Here is an 18,620-nt window from a genome sequence, read left to right on the forward strand (position 1 = left end):
ATCCACAGATAGAAAATTAAAGAAGTCAGTGCTCCACCAGAGGGAGCCAGCATTTCATTAAAGAAATCGTAACGGCCCCCACATTTTTTTTAAATGCGTGGTACTCAGTAACACCCAACTGATGGGACAGTTGAATTAAAAGAGTAGCAGCTGATAACAAGGCCACTGACTAGGTATATGGTGTATGTGCAGCGGTGTAGCAAAGGACTAATGCATTATTGCAGCTGATCTCTGGAAGGAAGGGATAGATAGATAGATAGATAGATAGATAGATAGATAGATAGATAGATAGATAGATAGATAGATAGATAACATTACAATACAATATATTGCTAAAAGCAAAGCACATATACTAAATGAGAACAGATACTACACTTGATGTTAGCCAAAAGGCCGAGAAGCGATAACCTGAATTGGTTTTGGCCTATGACTGCACCCTGGCTTCAAGAAGGCACCCATTGTAGGGATAGGGACAAAGACTCCCCTTAGGAGGATATGTTGTTCATCAATAGACACCTTAAAACCCACAACTTTACTGCTTGTTGCAGCTGCAGCCCACGCATGCATTTTTAATCTGCATGAGTCTGCCTATTTTCAAACATTCTCCCCTGCCCCGCAATGTCCTATGCACCTGCACACAAGGGGATGGGGAGAGGATAACTAATTAGTGAACAAACAAGCAGCGGTCCAACTTCTTCCTAGTCTGCAGGCTCCCTGCAGACTGTAGCTGACTGCAGCAGCACAGCCAGATAAAGGGCAGGAGCCCATTATGATACGTGCAATGATGTTCCATTCTTCCATTCTTGCATTATTCCATTGTTCCATTGTCCCATTCTCTTGCATTATTCCATTGTTCCATTCACTCATTACATCTATTGCAAGCAATCTATTTGCCTGGGTGTAAACCAATAGGATGCTCTGATTGACAGACATAGGTAGCAATTTAAAACAACATCTCAGACCAAACTTTTGTTTATCTTTTTTTCATCCACAGATAGAAAATTAAAGAAGTCACTGCTCCACCAGAGGGAGCCAGCATTTCACTAAAGAAATCGTAACGGCCCCCACATTTTTTTTAAATGTGTGGTCCTCAGCAACACCCAACTGATGGGACAGTTGAATTAAAAGAGTAGCAGCTGATAACAAGGCCACTGACTAGGCATATGGTGTATGTGCAACGGTGTAGCAAAGGACAAATGCATTATTGCAGCTGATCTCAGGAAGGAAGGGAGAGATAGATAGATAGATAGATAGATAGATAGATAGATAGATAGATAGATAGATAGATAGATAGATAACATTACAATACAATATATTGGTAAAGGCAAAGCACATATACTAAATGAGAACAAATACTACACTTGATGTTAGCCAAAAGGCCGAGAAGCGATAACCTGAATTGGTTTTTGCCTATGACTGCACCCTGACTTCAAGAAGGGACCCATTGTAGGGATAGGGACAAAGACTCCCCTTAGGAGGACATGTTGTTCATCAATAGATACCTTAAAAGCCACAACTTTACTGCTTGTTGCAGCTGCAGCCCACACATGCATTTTTAATCTGCATGAATCTGCCTATTTTCAAACATTCTCCCCTCCCCCCCAATGTCTCATGCACCTGCAGACAAGGGGATGGGGAGAGGATAACTAATTAGTGAAAAAACAAGCAGCAGTCCACCTTCTTCCTAGTCTGCAGGCTCCCTGCAGACTGTAGCTGACTGCAGCAGCACAGCCAGATAAAGGCCAGGAGCCCATTATGACACGTGCAATGTGTTCCATTCTTCCATTCTTGCATTATTCCATTGTTCCATTGTCCCATTCTCTTGCATTATTCCATTGTTCCATTCACTCATTACATCTATTGCAAGCAAACTATTTGCCTGGGTGAAAACCAATAGGATGCTCTGATTGACAGACATAGGTAGCAATTTAAAACAACATCTCAGACCAAATTTTTGTTTATCTTTTTTTCATCCACAGATAGAAAATTAAAGAATTCAGTGCTCCACCAGAGAGAACCAGCATTTCACTAAACAAAATCGTAACGGCCCCCACTTTTTTTTTAAATGCGTGGTACTCAGCAACACCCAACTGATGGGACAGTTGAATTAAAAGAGTAGCAGCTGATAACAAGGCCACTGTCTAGATATATGGTGTATGTGCAATGGTGTAGCAAAGGACAAATGCATTATTGCAGCTGATCTCTGGAAGGAAGGGATAGATAGATAGATAGATAGATAGATAGATAGATAGATAACATTACAATACAATACAATATATTGGTAAAAGCAAAGCACATATACTAAATGAGAACAGATACCACACTTGATGTTAGCCAAAAGGCCGAGAAGCGATAACCTGAATTGGTTTTGGCCTATGACTGCACCCTGGCTTCAAGAAGGCACCCATTGTAGGGATAGGGACAAAGACTCCCCTTAGGAGGACATGTTGTTCATCAATAGACACCTTAAAACCCACAACTTTACTGCTTGTTGCAGCTGCAGCCCACGCATGCGTTTTTAATCTGCATGAGTCTGCCTATTTTCAAACATTCTCCCCTCCCCCCCAATGTCCCATGCACCTGCAGACAAGGGGATGGGGAGAGGATATCTAATTAGTGAAAAAAACAAGCAGCAGTCCACCTTCTTCCTAGTCTGCAGGCTCCCTGCGGACTGCAGCTGACTGCAGCAGCACAGTCAGATAAAGGCCAGAAGCCCCGGCCTTTTCTCTAGGCCTGCCTCTGAGCAGAGCTCCTACAGAGCCTCTGCTTCCTGTCTTCTCCTCTCTGTCCTTCGCTGACTGAACTCCCCAGAACTAAGATGGTGCCCACCTTATATACCTCCCTCTAGAACTTGAGCCCAGGTGACCAGCAACCAATGGGCTCCTACCTACGTTCAGGAACCGTCCCCTCCTGCTCCTACATCACCGGGTTTTCCTCCCCTATCCCCATTCCAGCCAGGGACAGGTTCTGTCGTGCCTGCATTACTGTCTAATGGGAGTACCGTTGAGCTGTCCCCCGGAAATGGGGTGTGTGTGCTGTATGCAGCTACCTGAGCCCTGGTCCACACTCCATCCTTACCCGGGAGTGGAATATCACACCTCTGGTTGAGGTGCAATACCCCTGTAGCGACCGAACCCTCGGGGCGCTACATTCCCCCCTGGTAAACCACAGCACGTTCTCGAGCTGGAAGAGAGCAAAGACAATTAATTTACAAGACATGCAAAACTTTTTCAAAACTTTTCACATTAGAAAACAGATGACAGTTCAATTCCCTCCATGGGAAACACTTTCTTCTTTTTCAACATTTTTTCCTTCACTAGATATGGTCATTACTACTGGAACTCTTTTGTCATATAAAACACCTTACCAAACATTTGCATTATTACTTTAGCAGCATATAAAACTTTTTCTACATAAAACATTTGCAAGAAAAACATTTTCAAAACACATTCTTGAACTCTTGCCGCTGTGCAACTTGTGACCAGGTGTTCAATCTTCTTTTAAGTGCAAAACTTCAGTAAACTTTTAAACGTGAGGGACTCTCTGTCCCGAGGTAGACGTTACAGTCTTGTTATAAAACCAGTAGGGGGCGCTTTAGGAACCGCAACAATTTACAAGAGATTGGCCGTTCCCAGTCCTCGGCCAGTTGGAAAGGGGAAATGGCTGCTCTCAGTCCTCAGCCAGGTAACTTAGGGGATAGGGCAACTTTCACACAGGTAACAGTTCAATATTTGTCCCAATGGGGACCACATTTTCAAAACGGGAACAGTCCCAAAAACAGTTCTGATACCCTGACGGGTAACTATATACAGTTGTGCGCTGCCACTTTTCAGTAGCGGTGTCCTCGTTGCGCACCTTCCTCAGGATAGTCTTCAGACCCGTCCGGGTCCTCTTGGCTTTCCTCGTAGCCGTAGTGCCGCAGTTCCTCCTCGGTAAGCCGGTGGACATGGAGGGCGTACGGTCCTTTGGTGCCCTTGTGCCGGGTATAAGTGACCACATCACCAGGGTATAGGTCACGTCCACGGTGTCCCTCGGGTAGATGCCTTTCGACTTCCCTGCGGGTCACAAAGACGTCGCCGACAGTTTCCGGGTCCCTTATAAAAGCCCCAGCCATTTTCCATCTGGAACTTTATCACGGTCCCGGTGGCTCGGGGACCGCGGGCAGCTCGGGGATCCTGACAGGCCCTGCATTTCTGCTCGGCACTGGGGGCCTGAAGCCGCTCCTCCCTAATGCGCCTCTCTCGCCGTTCCCGCTCAAAGGTCACAAGCTGCTGTTGGCAGGCCTCCAGACGACGGGCTGCGTCCGCCCGGGTCTCCTGAGTGAACCCCATTAAGTTTTCACCAGTGGGGTCCCACTCAAATTGGGTGTCCTCCACTGGGGGCAGGGTGACATCTACGGGCTCCGGAGCAGGTATCAGGGGCTCGGTCTTCCATGGTTGACCGCTGACCAGCTCGGCCGGCCACACTAACGGCAGTCCATCCGGACCGGTGTGCTGGGCAAACAGGTCCGCGCGCTGCGGTGGTATAGCGGGGGGCCCCGGTTTGGGAGCAGCGCCCGGGGGCACTCGGCCTTGCGACCAGGCCGGGGGTCTTCTGGTTGTGCCCGATGGCGGCCCAGTCCAGGAGGGGGGCGCTGGTGGGGTGACAGCGCCCGGGTTTACCAGGCCTTGCGACTGGGCCGGTGACACCTCCCTTATTACCGCGCCTGGGGTCGGGGGGCGTGGCACAGGGCGGGGCGTGGCCGCGGCTTCCGCCGCTTGAGGCCTAGCCGGGAGTAGTGACGGCGCGGCAACAGGTGCGGTGAGTGGGGCTCCGGGCTCTGCGACGGGAGGCTGGGGCAGGCTTGCAGCTGCTGGGCCTGGGGTGGTAACGTCCCCTTTACTTGCCTCGGTCATCGTGGCTCCCTCCGCGGCGTCGCCTCCGGCCTTCACTCCTCCTTCACCGTCCTCAGAGGCAGGCGTACTCCGAGGTGCGGGTGATGCCTGCCGCTGGCGTGTTCCAGCCTGCCGGGCCAGTCCTTCTCTCCACTCGGTAAGCGCATCCCGCTGCGACCGGACTATCCTCCGATCCAGGTCCTCCAGCGCAGCTTGCGCACGCTTCGGATATCTAGGGAGCTGCGCCAGGATCTCCGCCAGGCTGCATGGTGGTTCAGCCTGCAGCAGGCTCCGGGCCAAGGTATGGGTGCTGCTGAATGCTTCCTCCATTCCCGGGTGCGGTCTGTCTAGACTGATCCAGACCGCGCCCTGCCCCACAGTTTTCTTCTCTTCCCACCCCCATTGGGGGTGGTCCCGGGGCAACTTGGTGACAATCACTTTCAGGGGCAGCCCCCCCACCTTGATGGACATCTCCACAGCCGCGCTCATGGCTGTTGGGGGTGGGCTCCTTCTTTGGCGCCATTCTGGGATCTGGCCCACGATGGGAGGTGGCTTCCTGTGGTCTTTTGGCGCGCACATTATGGCGCTCGCTCTTCTGGGGCGGGCGCCATCTTTAGTACAGTGAAACAGTCTCTTTTCAGGCGCGCAATACCCGTTTGTGGCGGGTTGGTCTCAATCCTGCCGACTACGCCAAAGCTGACTCGCCCCCTGGGCCGTGGGGCACTCGAGACCGGACTTCAGGGCAATGCTGGGAGTAGTAGTGGCGACCCGGTCCAGTAGCTCAGGGTGGTCAGACCAGTGGTAGTCTATGATGTGTTTTAGGGAATGTCCGACTACGCCACCCGTGGATTGCGGTCAGGGAGGACCGCCGCTGCAAGGCAGACCGCTGAGGCTGGTGTTGGGGATGCAGCAGGGATAGTGTTACTCCCCACGGGAAGAGTGCAGCCCCAGGGCAGTGTAAAAGATAGTGGGGGTGATGGTGTAGAGAGTCCCAGTGCTGTTAGTGCTGGAGGAGCAAGGAGTACACAGACAACGTACTGCAGTCCAATGTCTTTTACTCACAGTTCATATGCTCCGGGTCACTTCAGCGCCAGCAGTGACCACCCAAGCCGTGCAATGTCCACCAGGTGAGGGACTCGGTCAACCCCAGGCACTTCAGGAGTATGGTTCAGAGCTCCTTCCTATCCTTCCTTCGGCTCATGCCCCGCCAGTGACCAAGCTTTTGTCCAGCTCCCGCGGGTCTATGCGGGCAAACGTGGGCCCCGTTTCCCACTACCCTATATGGTATGCCTTCCTAGCAAGGTATAGCAAGGGGTCGCACCAAGTGATGGTCACGACCTCCGGTTCTTGGCTGAAGATTATTAGCTTCCACCAAATTGGGATCCGGTACCCTCTTCTTGCCTGACCCGTCACCCGATTCACGTTGGTCCTTAGGGTCCCTTCCACCTTCTTGTTCCTGAGCCCTTCTGTTTCTTGGCCACTTCTTTCCCTTTCCTGTTCCTTCTCTTCTCCTCCGTTCCTTCTCCTCTCAGGCCCCGGCCTTTTCTCTAGGCCTGCCTCTGAGCAGAGCTCCTACAGAGCCTCTGCTCCCTGTCTTCTCTTCTCTCTGTCCTTCGCTGACTGAACTCCCCAGAACTAAGATGGTGCCCACCTTATATACCTCCTTCTAGAACTTGAGCCCAGGTGACCAGCAACCAATGGGCTCCTACCTACGCTCAGGAACCGTCCCCTCCTGCTCCTACATCACTGGGTTTTCCTCCCCCCCTCCCCACTTCAGCCAGGGAAAGGTTCTGTCGTGCCTGCATTACTGTCTAATGGGAGCACCGTTGAGCTGTCCCCCGTAAATGGGTTGTGTGTGCTGTATGCAGCTACCTGAGCCCTGATCCACACTCCATCTTTACCCGGGAGTGGAATATCACACCTCTGGTTGAGGTGCAATACCCCTGTAGTGACCGAACCCTCAGGGCGCTACAGAGAGATAGATAGATAGATAGATAGATAACATTACAATACAATATATTGGTAAAAGAAAGCACATATACTAAATGAAAACAGATACTACACTTGATGTTAGCCAAAAGGCCGAGAAGCGATAACCTGAATTGGTTTTGGCCTATGACTGCACCCTGGCTTCAAGAAGGCAGCCATTGTAGGGATAGGGACAAAGACTGCCCTTAGGAGGACATGTTGTTCATCAATAGACACCTTAAAACCCACAACTTTACTGCTTGTTGCAGCTGCAGCCCACGCATGCATTTTTAATCTGCATGAGTCTGCCTATTTTCAAACATTCTCCCCTCCCCCCCAATGTCCCATGCACCTGCAGACAAGGGGATGGGGAGAGGATAACTAATTAGTGAAAAAACAAGCAGCAGTCCACCTTTTTCCTAGTCTGCAGGCTCCCTGCAGACTGTAGCTGACTGCAGCAGCACAGCCAGATAAAGGCCAGGAGCCCATTATGACACGTGCAATATGTTCCATTCTTCCATTCCTGCATTATTCCATTGTTCCATTGTCCCATTGTCCCATTCTCTTGCATTATTCCATTGTTCTGTTGCGCCCCTGCTGCGCATGAGTGCCTCATATACTAGAGGGGTGCATGAACGGATCCCTCATAGCACACACACACACACCTCCACCTTCCACCTCAGACCACCAGAGGGAGCCTGTTAGGGATATTAATAGGGAAGTTGGAGCTAGGCTGCTCAGTCTGTTGAGAGAGTCCTGCAGTAAATGTGCCTGAGGGAGGTCAGCCTGCAGTGAAGCACAGTCCAGACTCAGGTGTAGCTCAGGATAGTGAGCTTAAGGCGTGCCGGCGCCATAAGAGCGGTGAAGCGCGGCAAGCTGCCGTTAGTAGTGTGTATAGCCTAGTGAGGGCCCCAAGCGAGGCCGAAGGCGAGAGGAGTGAGTAGCATTGGGTGCAGAGGAGCTGTACAAGCTCACCCAAGAAAACATATACCGGACACCGGGTCCGCGTCTACAGGGCCGTATACCCCACTGTAGAGACAACCGGAGACCCCTGGAAGACTTCAGGTCCCAGGATCACCTAAGAGCTGATACGTACCAGAGCCAGGAGTCACGGAGGCCCCGCAAGCTGAGAGCGTGTACTCCAAGAGAAGGCCCTACCACAAAGTCAGCCAGTGCAGGACAAGAGACACAGTTAGGCCCAGCTCCAGGCAGGTCAGAAACTTACTGCACAAAGGCAAGAAACAGGAGGCCCTACACCCGCTCACTGGGGAGGATCCCGATATGCACCCTTCACCCTACAGTGCTCCGGATTGTGCCTTGAATACCATCAGTAAAAGGTACTGAAGTGACTATTGTGTCTGTCCCTGTTCTTGCTCCGACCCGGCTGGGTCCCATCTGTCCTGCATCCTTACATCCCCGCTGCCCTGAGGCCTAGCTCCACCTGTGGGGAGCTATACCACGCAAGCTGCCTTAACAAAGGCCTCAGTGGGCTGCCGCAGCGCTGGTGATTCTCACCAGACACCACAGGTGCGTCACGAACTTTCACATAATTATCCACCCCTTTTTAAAGAGAGGCCCAGGGTGCGGGCCCGGGAGCCGACTACCGCGACATCCCCAAAAACCAAACAACAAGGCCCGGGCGCCGAGTCCTCCCCATCCCATGGGCGCGACAGTTACATTCACTCATTACATCTATTGCAAGCAATCTATCTGCCTGGGTGAAAACCAATAGGATGCTCTGATTGACAGACATACAGTGCTGGCCAAAAGTATTGGCACCCCTGCAATTCTGTCAGATAATACTCAGTTTCTTCCTGAAAATGATTGCAATCACAAACTCTTTGCTATTATTCTCTTCATTTAATTTGTCTTCAATGAAAAAAACACAAAAAGAATTATCCTAAAGCCAAATTGGATATAATTCCACACCAAACCTAAAAAAGGGGCTGGACAAAAGTATTGGCACCCTTTGAAAAATCATGTGATGCTTCTGTAATTCGTGTAATTAACAGCACCTGTAACTTAACTGTGGCACCTAACAGGTGTTGGCAATAACTAAATCACACTTGCAGCCAGTTAACATGGATTAAAGTTGACTCAACCTCTGCCCTGTGTCCTTCTGTGTACCACATTGAGCATGGAGAAAAGAAAGAAGACCAAAGAACTGTCTGAGGACTTGAGAAACCAAATTGTGAGGAAGCATGAGCAATCTCAAGGCTACAAGTCCATCTCCAAAGACCTGAATGTTCCTGTGTCTTCCGTGCGCAGTGTCATCAAGAAGTTTAAAGCCCATGGCACTGTGGCTAACCTCCCTAGATGTGGACGGAAAAGAAAAATTGACGAGAGATTTCAACGCAAGATTGTGCGGATTTTGGATAAAGAACCTCGACTAACATCCAAACAAGTTCAAGCTGCCCTGCAGTCCGAGGGTACAACAGTGTCAACCCGTACTATCCGTCGGTGTCTGAATGAAAAGGGACTGTATGGTAGGATACCCAGGAAGACCCCACTTCTTACCCCGAGACATAAAAAAGCCAGGCTGGAGTTTGCCAAAACTTACCTGAGAAAGCCTAAAACGTTTTGGAAGAATGTTCTCTGGTCAGATGAGACAAAAGTAAAGCTTTTTGGGAAAAAGCATCAACATAGAGTGTACAGGAAAAAAAAGAGGCATTCAAAGAAAAGAACACGGTCCCTACAGTCAAGCATGGCGGAGGTTCCCTGATGTTTTGGGGTTGCTTTGCAGCCTCTGGCACTGGACTGCTTGACCGTGTGCATGGCATTATGAAGTCTGAAGACTACCAACAAATTTTGCAGCATAATGTAGGGCCCAGTGTGAGAAAGCTGGGTCTCACTCAGAGGTCATGGGTCTTCCAGCAGGACAATGACCCAAAACACACTTCCAAAAGCACTATAAAATGGTTTGAGAGAAAGCACTGGAGACTTCTAATGTGGCCAGCAATGAGTCCAGACCTGAATCCCATAGAACACCTGTGGAGAGATCTCAAAATGGCAGTTTGGAGAAGGCACCCTTCAAATATCAGGGACTTGGAGCAGTTTGCCAAAGAAGAATGGTCTGCAATTCCAGCAGAGCATTGTAAGAAACTCATTGATGGTTACCGGAAGCGGTTGTTCGCAATTATTTTGGCTAAAGGTTGTGCAACCAAGTATTAGGCTGAGGGTGCCAATACTTTTGTCTGGCCCATTTTTGGAGTTTTGTGTGAAATGATTAATGATTTCATTTTTGCTTCATTCTCTTTTGTGTTTTTTCCTTGCAAGCAAATTAAATGAAGAGAATAATACCAAAGAATTTGTGATTGCAATCATTTTCAGGAAGAAACTGAGTATTATCTGACAGAATTGCAGGGGTGCCAATACTTTTGGCCACCACTGTAGGTAGCACTTTAAAACAACATCTCAGACCAAACTTTTTTTTATCTTTTTTTTCATCCACAGATAGAAAATTAAAGAAGTCAGTGCTCCACCAGAGGGAGCCAGCATTTCACTAAAGAAATCGTAACGGCCCCCACATTTTTTTTAAATGCGTGGTACTCAGCAACACCCAACTGATAGGACAGTTGAATTAAAAGAGTAGCAGCTGATAACAAGGCCACTGACTAGGTATATGGTGTATGTGCAACGGTGTAGCAAAGGACAAATGCATTATTGCAGCTTATCTCAGGAAGGAAGGGATAGATAGATAGATAGATAGATAGATAGATAGATAGATAGATAGATAGATAGATAGATAACATTACAATACAATATAGTGGTAAAAGCAAAGCACATATGACGTGCCCTCTGGGCCGTGGGGATACCCGGAGCCGGGCCTGTAGATGCTGGGGGTTGTAGTCACCGTGGCGGTGACCCGGTCCGTGACCCAGGGCGGTCAAACCAGGGTAGTCTATGTGTACCTAGTTTAAATAGTCCGACTACGCCACCTGTGGGATGCGGTTATTGGGAACCGCCGCTGCAGAGCAGTCCACTGAAGCTGATGGTGTCTGCAGCAAGGTGATGTGACTACCCACAGGAAGAGTGGAGCTTCAGGGCAGCGTGTATGGATGATGCTGGTGATAGTGCCAGGATCAGTAATGATAACACGGAGTCTTTGTAGTGCAGTCCTAGGGTCTTTACTGGAGCCAATTATATATGCCTCAACGGGAGTACTTGCTAGGGATGAGGGCCTGGTCAGACTGGGAGCAATCCTAGAATCCCCCTGGCCAGGTGGAGTTATAGGACTGCCGTTCTGACTGTACTCTTTGGCTATCCCGCTTATAGTGGTGTTGTAGCCCACGTCCCTGAGTGTGACGTGCTGTGCTCACCCGTATGGCTGGTGACTCGGATCCCGTGTATTCCTCGCTTCTCTGTGGCGGTACTGGTCCTTTCGTGTGGCTGAGCCTCCGGGCTTCTGTTGGGCCAGGGGACCGGCAATCCCCTGCCCTGCGGTATCTGCTGCTGGGCCTGAAGGGTCCCACAGCCTCGGACTCCGGTGTCCGGTCCTCTGTGTACACTGGCCAGGACGAGCTAACTCCAGCTCCAGTCCCTGGCTCCTTGCTCCTTCGTGTCCTATCTGACTCCTGACACTCACTGAACTCTACACTAAACAGACTAACCCCGGTCTGGGGCAGGAGGTGTTGCATGTTGTGTGTTCCTGACCAGGAAACTGCTGTTTTGCTCCAAGACATGGCATTACTAACTGCAGACAAGGGGATGGGGAGAGGATAACTAATTAGTGAACAAACAAGCAGCGGTCCACCTTCTTCCTAGTCTGCAGGCTCCCTGCAGACTGCAGCTAACTGCAGCAGCACAGCCAGATAAAGGCCAGGAGCCCATTATGACACGTGCAATGATGTTCCATTCTTCCATTCTTGCAGTATTCCATTGTTCCATTGTCCCATTCTCTTGCATTATTCCATTGTTCCATTCACTCATTACAACTATTGCAAGCAATCTATCTGCCTGGGTGAAAACCAATAGGATGCTCTGACTGACAGACATAGGTAGCACTTTAAAACAACATCTCAGACCAAACTTTTTTTTATCTTTTTTTCATCCACAAATAGAAAATTAAAGAAGTCAGTGCTCCACCAGAGGGAGCCAGCATTTCATTAAAGAAATCGTAACGGCCCCCACATTTTTTTTAAATGCGTGGTACTCAGCAACACCCAACTGATGGGACAGTTGAATTAAAAGAGTAGCAGCTGATAAGAAGGCCACTGACCAGGTATATGGTGTATGTGCAACGGTGTAGCAAAGGACAAATGCATTTGACGCGCCCCCTGGGCCGTGTGTGGGGGAATACCCGGAGCCGGGTCTCTGTGTAAAGCTAGGGGTTGTAGTCTCCGTGGCGGTGACCCGGTCCCGTGGCTCAGGGTGGTCAAACCAGTGGCGGATCTGTTTATTTGGTTTTGTAATGTTTAAATGTCCGACTACGCCACCCGTGGATTGCAGTCACTGAGAACCGCCGCTGCGGGGCAGACCGCTGAAGCTGATGTTGGGTGCGCAGCAGAGGGTAGTATAACTCCCCACGGGAGGAGTATAGCCTCAGGGCAGCGTGTGTAGATGGTGAGGGTTGTGGTGCATGGGCGCAGCAGAAATGACTCAGAGTCCATGCAGTGCAGTTAAGGGTCTTTACTGTTGGTAATGAAGAAGGCCTTGCCGGCAGTACTGGCTAACATTAGAGGCCTGGTCAGTCTGTGAGCGAACAAGAGCCCCCCTGGCCAGGTGGAGGTGTAGGCCTTCCCATCTGACTGCACTGTTCCTGGCTACCCTGCTGTAGTCGTGTAGTAGCCCACGTCCCTGAGTGTACCGTGTGGTGCTCACCCGTATGGCTGGTGACTTGGGGCCTTTGGTACCTTCCGCTCCTCGATGGCAGTGCCGGTCCCTTGTGTGTGACTGAGCCTCCGGGCTTTCTATGGCCAGAGGACCTGAAATCCCCTGCCAGGTGGTTTCTGCTGCTGGATGTGGATATCCTCACAGCCTCGGTCTCCGGTGTCTGGTTCTCTGCGTCTTCGGCCAGGACGAGCTCTGCTAGCTCCAGTCCCTGGCCTTCAGCTCCTGTCTCCTACAGAGCTCTTTGCTGTTCCTCTGTCCCTTCCTCTGGACTCAAACTCAACTCGACTCCATTTGACTCTCTTAACCCCGCCCCAGATCCAGTTTATAAAGGGCAGGTTCCTCCCCTCCCTGGACTGGGGCAGGAGGCGTTGCATGCAATAGTGCTCCTGACCAGGAAAACCCATGCTCGCTCTCAGACATGGTATTTCTACCACTGTGGCAACCAGACCCCCTGGGGTGCCACATTTCCCCCTGGTAAACTTTAGTACTCCGGGACTAAACACATTTTATGAAAACATACATAACAGGGTATAAGCAATAACACATCAACATATGTACAAGGAGTTCAGTTTTATAGGTCACGGCGCTTCCGTAACCAGGTGTCCATGTCACCCAAGATGTATTTTGAGGGACCCGTCCCAAACCCTCCACGTAGGCCCTGGGGTGGCTACAGGGCATTGATGATCCGGCGTTGGACCACGTCTTCAGCCACCTCCACGGGTTTTTATTCTGTGGTCCGGACAAAAGGGGCACTTAACAGGTGCAACTATTTACAAGGTACAGTTCCGGTTATTCATTGTCCATAACCTGTCAGTCCATAGACCCTGTAGGGTAACTTGAGAAACATAATTATTATTCATGTAGCAAACATAAAACATTTCAACATTTGCAATATACAGGTATATATCATTTTTTTCTTCTAGATTCTCCAGCAAGCGGGCTTCTGACCTCTAGTGCTCCAGGTGGACCTACGTAACACACTATCTGGTGGTGTTCTTTCTGGGTCCCCTGTTTCAACCCCTTGTGTAGTGGGCTCGCTAATGTCTGCACTACAGGTGTTTGGAGATGTTACGGGTAGGTTGGGCAGCCTTCTGCGTACTCTTTGGCTTACTACGGGCACGGCAGGCTCACTACTAGCAGAGGGTTGGTTCTCCTGGGCAGCTGATATGGAATCTTCTGCCTCCGGGGCCGGTTGCTCTCCCAACACTAGGGGCTGGCTGGAGAAAGGTAAGGACGGGTACCACAATAGCGTTGTTAATTTGTGTCCAGGACTGGGGAAATTCTCCCAGTACTGTACTGACCATTTCATTCCTTTCCTCTGCGGGTTGAGGGCAATCTTGGTCTTCATCAGTGCTTTGCAACTGCTCGGGACACTTCTTCAGGTGGTCTCTGGAGACAGTGGCTGTGGTCTCTCCTCCATCGTTACTGATAATGCATACTTTCGGATTTTCATGACTTGAGGGCAGTACTGTGTACGGGTCTTTCTCTCACTGGTCATCCAACTTATGGAGCCGCCTCTTCCTCTTCAAGACCTGCTCTCCAGGTGCCAGGGGAACAGCGGGAGCATGCTGGTTGTAAGTCCTCTCTTGCCTTTCTCTTGCTTGAGACAGACTTCTCTCAACACTCTCCTGCACTTTCCGGTACTGCTGCTGCCGTTCTGTATCCCAGTCTGCCTCTGGCGAGGTGTCCTCGGGTGTCAGGACTCCCATATCCAAGTCAATAGGCAGCTTACCAGGTCTTTCTCTCATTAGGTAAGCTGGGGTGCAGTTGGTGGAATTTACTGGGATGTGGTTATACAAGTCCACCAGATCAGGCAGTTTTTCAGGCCACAGACTGCGTTCCTCCAGGGGCAACGTTTTCAGCAAGTCTATCACCACCTGGTTCATCTTCTCGCACAATCCGTTGGTTTGGGGGTGATAGGGCGTTGTCCTTATCTTCTTGCAGCCATACAGGTTGCAGAACTCCTGGAAGACCTCCGCTTCGAAGGCTGGACCATGGTCAGTCAACACTTGCTCCGGATACCCGTGTGGACGGCAGAAGTGCTGCTGGAAGGCTCTAGCTGCTGTCTGAGCTGTTAAGTCCTTGACAGGGACCACCAACAGGAACCGAGAGTAGTGGTCTACGATGGTGAGGGCGTAGACGTACCCGAACCTACTTGGAGCCAGCTTCACATGGTCCAGGGCTACGAGTTCTAGTGGCTACTTGGTGATGATGGGCTGCAGGGGAGTCTTCTGGCTGGCACGGTCCTTTCTTCTCAGGTTGCACGGGCCGCAGTCTCTGCACCATCTCTCAATGGCCCCTCTCATGCCTACCCAGAAGAACCGTTCACGCAACAGGAACTCCAGCTTCTTCCATCCAAAGTGCCCTGCTCCATCGTAGTATGCCTCCAGGACCATAGCCGCGTCTCGTCTCAGGACCACTACCTGCCAGGTCAGCTCATGCGTCCGGGAGTTGACAATTCTCTGGCACAGCTTCCCCTTGTAGAGAAACAGTTTACTCTTCTCCTTCCACAGCTGTTTGGTCTCTTCCGGAGCGTCTGGGTCAAGGCGGGCATTGGCCTGTGTCAGCATCTCTTTTACCAGGCGGACGGCTGGGTCACTGTCTTGCGCCTCCGCCTAGCTGTAGTGGGGTAAGGGATTGAACGTGGCAGAGTGCTTGTCCCTTACACAGTGGGAACACTGGGTAATCCCATGACGGTGGAACGCATGGAGTTCAATCTCTTCCAGTTCTTCATGATCTTCCCCTCCGTCCGGCAAGTTCGGCATCCTGGACAGGGCGTCTGCATTGGCATTTGTGCGTCCCGTCCGGTATTTGATGGTAAACTCATAGTTGGACAGCCGGGCCATCCATTTTTGCTCCAGGGCACCAAGTCTTGCAGTGTCCAGGTGTGTCAACGGGTTGTTGTCCGTGTACACAGTGAACTTGGCAGAGGCAAGGTAATGTTTGAAACGTTCCGTCACTGCCCACATCACTGCCAGGAACTCTAGCTTGAAGGAGCTATAATTCTCAGGGTTTCTCTCTGTGGGCCGTAGTTTTCAGCTGGCGTAAGCAATTACCCGCTCTCTGCCCTGCTGGATCTGGGATAGTACGGCTCCTAGCCCCACGTTACTGGCGTCTGTGTGGAGGATGAAAGGCTGGCCGTAATCAGGGTAAGCCAGGACCTCATCCCCCGTGAGGGCCATCTTCAGCTGGCGGAAAGACTCCTCTTCCAGCTTGTCCCACCTGAAGGGCTTCTGATTCTTGGTCTTTGACTGACCTAACAGGAGGTCTTGCATAGGGGCTGCCATTTTGGTGAACCCAGAGATGAATCTTCGGTAGTAGCCTACCAACCCGAGGAACTGCCGCACTTCCTTTATGCTGGGGGGTCTTGGCCAATCCTTAATCACTGTGATCTTATCAGGGTCTGGAGCTACTCCGTCAGCACTCACCACATGTCCCAGGTACTGTACCTTTGGTTTCAGTAGATGACACTTGGAGGGTTTCACCTTTAGGCCGTAGCCTGCCAGGGCGTCAAACACCTCTGCCAGGTGTTTCAGCTGGCCCTCATATGTTTTGGAATACGCGATGACATCGTCCAGGTATAGCAGGACCGTCTCAAAATTCCTGTGCCCCAGGCAGCACGCCATCAACCGCTGGAAGGTTCCTGGTACGTTGCAGAGCCCGAACAGCATACAGTTGAATTCGCTGAGACCCATCGGGGTGTGAACGCGGTCTTCTCCTTGTCTGCCTCTGCTACAGGAACCTGTCAGTACCCGCTATTAAGATCCAAAGTGGAGAAGAAGTTAGCAGACTTTAATGCAGCTAAAGATTCCTCTATCCTAGGAAACGGGTACGCATCTTTGTATGTGATACGGTTGACCTTTCTGTAATCTACACACATTCTCATGGTGCGATCTTTCTTTTTCACAAGAACTAGTGGAGCTGCCCAGGGGCTACAGCTGTCCCTGATTACCCCAGCCTCCTTCATTTCTCGCAACATTCCCTTGGTATTCTGATAATGTGCAGGGGGTACAGGTCGGTATCTTTCCTTTATGGGTGGATGGTCTCCTATGGGGATGTGGTGTTCTACCCCCTTTACTTGCCCAAAGTCTAGCGGGTGTTTGCTAAAGACTCTTTCGTACTCCTGCACCACGCGGTAGACTCCCTGTTTTTGGTGTGAGGGAGTGGAGTCGGTGCCCACATGCAGCTTCTGACACCATTTGTTTCTTGGAGCCGTTACCCTCCTCTGGTTGAGATGGAGGCAAGGGTTTCACGGCCTTTACAGATTTTTGGTTAACGGTGAACAATTTGGCTAGAGTGGCATACCGGGGGAAGTATACTTCTCTTTCCCCAATGTTTAAGATGTGGACGGGTACCCTCCCATGGCGTACATCGACCACCCCCCGCGCTGTCAAAATGGTGGGCCTACTGTCTGAGTAGACGGGTTCTACCATGGCTTGGTAGTCCCTTCCTCTTAACCCGATTGCAGTCCGGCACCAGATCATCATCTCACTTTTTGGGGGCATGGCGATAGGGAACGGGTCACTCATCCTAACACTGCCAATCTCACCACCAGACAGTTCTACCTGTTGCCTTTTCATCAGGGCTCTGATCTCTTTTTGTAGGACACGCTGCTGGCTGGAGCTGGAGTTCATCGCAACCTGCTGTAATATGACAATTATCTCTGCAAGACAATTTTCAATAACATTAGTACCCAAGGTTATCTTAGGGTGGCTTTCACGACAGTCAATGTCCACAATAATCAGTCCTTGCGCTGGCAGTTCAACTTTACCAAATTTATGGTCGCCTCCTTGAATCCCACCTGCGGCACGGGCTGACCATTGCTTGCGATGATGCTCAAATCGTTATCTGGGTAGCGGGTAATATGAGTCATTTCAGTACCGCTTAAAAAGCACATAGGGGATGGTGGTTACCTGTAACCTGGTGTCCAGTAGTGCACTCATAGGAATGCCATCCAGCACCACAGGCAAGACCGGTCGTCCCCCTACGTACTTATCACGCCAGCTCGATGGGCCTGATGGTCTTATACCTGGGGGTCGGCCCTCTGCCCCAGGTTGGGCCCGTTTATATGACAGTACCTTGCCATATGTCCTGGTTGGTTGCAGCGGCGGCAGATGGGTTGTCCATCCTGGTCGTAGCGGTCGCTGGGCCTTCCTCTGGACGATGGGACCCTCCTCTGTCGGCGCCAAGGGACGTCCTCCGGACTGGAAGCCAGCTGGATCTTTCCTGGAGGGGACACCTGTAAAGACTGCACAGTTCTGGTTAACGCGACAACGCTTTTGGTCAGCTCTTGGACCTGATGGTGCAGGTCTGCAGCCGGGGCTTTGTCCAAAGCTTGTGCATCAGCTCCCACAGGCTCTGCAGACAAGGGCGCCGCCTCCTGGTGATAGGTGATAGCTGGGCGCCGGTGGATTACAGCGCCACCTGGTGCCGGTTCTCGGAGCACCCGGATGGCTCTTTCTTTAAACTGCGCAAAGTCTAAATCAGGGTTCTGCAAGGCCATTACAAGCAACTGGGTTCGGTGGGCACTGGACAGTAGACCCTCAATGAACTGTTCAGTCAACAGCTTATCCTCATTCCGCACGCTGTCAGGGTCTGCCTGCTTAATGGCTCTCAGGGCCTCCTGCAAATTCAAAGCATAGTCCCGTATACTGTCTTGTGCCCGTTGTTTGCATCCATAAAATTTTAGCTTGATCTCTGCTGAGGTGCGGGTATCAAAAGTGTCCTTTAGACGGGCCAGTATTTCCTTTACAGTCCCCTTTTCCCTGGCTGACCAGGACTTTACTTCTATTTGGGCTGCTCAGATTAACTGGCCTATCAGGATGCTCACTTTTGGTTCCTCTAACAGGGGGTATACTTTGAATAGGCTATTCAGTCTTTCTTTAAAGTCGCTTAGGGTATGCGACTCCCCTGAGTATTGGGCTAAGTATTGCATCGTGAACGGCA

The 18,620-nt window shown here is 50.8% G+C and overlaps 1 non-coding gene and 3 pseudogenes across 1 annotated transcript; all 4 read right to left on the minus strand.

Annotated features, from left to right (window-relative positions):
• Positions 1–299: 299 nt before the first annotated feature.
• Positions 300–405, minus strand: LOC141150992 (U2 spliceosomal RNA; annotated as a pseudogene).
• An 884-nt stretch (positions 406–1,289) lies between these two features.
• On the minus strand, positions 1,290–1,391 carry LOC141151089 (U2 spliceosomal RNA; annotated as a pseudogene).
• Positions 1,392–2,247: 856 nt separating this feature from the next.
• LOC141151129 (U2 spliceosomal RNA) lies at positions 2,248–2,354 on the minus strand (annotated as a pseudogene).
• A 4,427-nt stretch (positions 2,355–6,781) lies between these two features.
• Positions 6,782–6,968, minus strand: LOC141150999 (U2 spliceosomal RNA). Its single transcript, XR_012246967.1, has one exon. It is a non-coding gene; the product is annotated as a U2 spliceosomal RNA (small nuclear RNA).
• Positions 6,969–18,620: the final 11,652 nt, after the last annotated feature.

This window comes from Phyllobates terribilis, unplaced genomic scaffold (assembly GCF_046119375.1).
Source record: "Phyllobates terribilis strain yellow unplaced genomic scaffold, ASM4611937v1 Scaffold_5__5_contigs__length_657084704, whole genome shotgun sequence".
Taxonomy (NCBI): Eukaryota; Metazoa; Chordata; class Amphibia; order Anura; family Dendrobatidae; genus Phyllobates; species Phyllobates terribilis.